Raw genomic sequence first — 1,146 nt, forward strand, 5'->3', positions numbered from 1 at the left:
AGCGGGAACCGGTCCGCATGTGGGATCCGAACCCTCGGGCGGGAGCGCCGCCGCGCTTCTCAAGCAGCGCACTTATCCAGTGCGCCACTGGGCCGGCCCCACATTAGCTTTTAATTAGTTTTTTCCATGAACTTTTTGATGTATCCTTGTATATGACATTTTATTTCTTTTTTTTTTTCCTTTTGTCTTTTTTCGTGTCCGGCAATGGATCGCAACCCTCAGTGTTGCGCCCGTACCGGACCAGGACCACAACCCTCGGTGCTGCGCCCGCACCTCGCTCAACCAGTGAGCGGGAACCGGTCTGTATGTGGGATCCGAACCCTCGGCGGGAGCGCCACCATGCTCCCAAGCGGCGCACTGTAGCAGTGCGCCACCGGGCCGGCCCGACATTTTATTTCTTAAGCTGAGTGATGGGCACACTAGTCCCCCTTAAGCTATTCTCTATTAAATTTTTTGTATTACTTTAACAAATATTTACTGAGTACCTATTATGTTGTCAGACATTGCACTAGGAAAATGCAGTGAATAAAACAGTAAAATTACTGCTTTCACAGAGCTTAAATAGCTTAAGCTTACATTCTAGTAGGGGTAGTAATGAACAGATACAATATACAAGGATACTTTAAAAAGTTCATGGAAAAATAGAATTAAAAGATAGTATGAATCTTTCCATAAACTTTCTAAAGTATCCTCATATAGTATGTCAGATGGTAAAAAAATACTACAGAAAAAAAATAAAGCAATGAAAGGGGTTTTGGGATGCTGGAGCAGTAGTTGATGTCATTATTCTAAATAGGGTGGTCAGAAAAGGTCTTATGGATAAGGTGACCTATTACAAGTAGAGACCTGAAGGAGGTGGGGTCTGAAATATGTATGACTGAATATTTGTATTATATTTATAACACTTATGTGATTATACTTTGTATAAGAACTTTATGGGGCCGTCCCGTGGCTCACTCGGGAGAGTGTGGTGCTGATAACACCAAGGCCACGGGTTCGGATCCTATATAGGGGATGGATTGTTCGCTCACTGGCTGAGCGTGGTGCTGACAACACCAAGCCAAGGGTTAAGATCCCCTTACCAGTCATCCTTTTTAAAAATAATAAATAAATAAATAAATAAATAAATAAATAAATAAATAAATA

The 1,146-nt window shown here is 42.2% G+C and overlaps 1 protein-coding gene across 1 annotated transcript in view; it reads right to left on the bottom strand.

Annotated features, from left to right (window-relative positions):
- Positions 1-1,146, bottom strand: part of KDM3B (lysine (K)-specific demethylase 3B) — a 65,905-nt gene that overhangs the window by 2,187 nt on the left and 62,572 nt on the right. The window lies entirely within an intron of this gene.

The sequence above is a fragment of the Galeopterus variegatus genome, unplaced genomic scaffold, assembly GCF_000696425.1.
Source record: "Galeopterus variegatus unplaced genomic scaffold, G_variegatus-3.0.2 Scaffold836, whole genome shotgun sequence".
In the NCBI taxonomy this organism is placed as follows: Eukaryota; Metazoa; Chordata; class Mammalia; order Dermoptera; family Cynocephalidae; genus Galeopterus; species Galeopterus variegatus.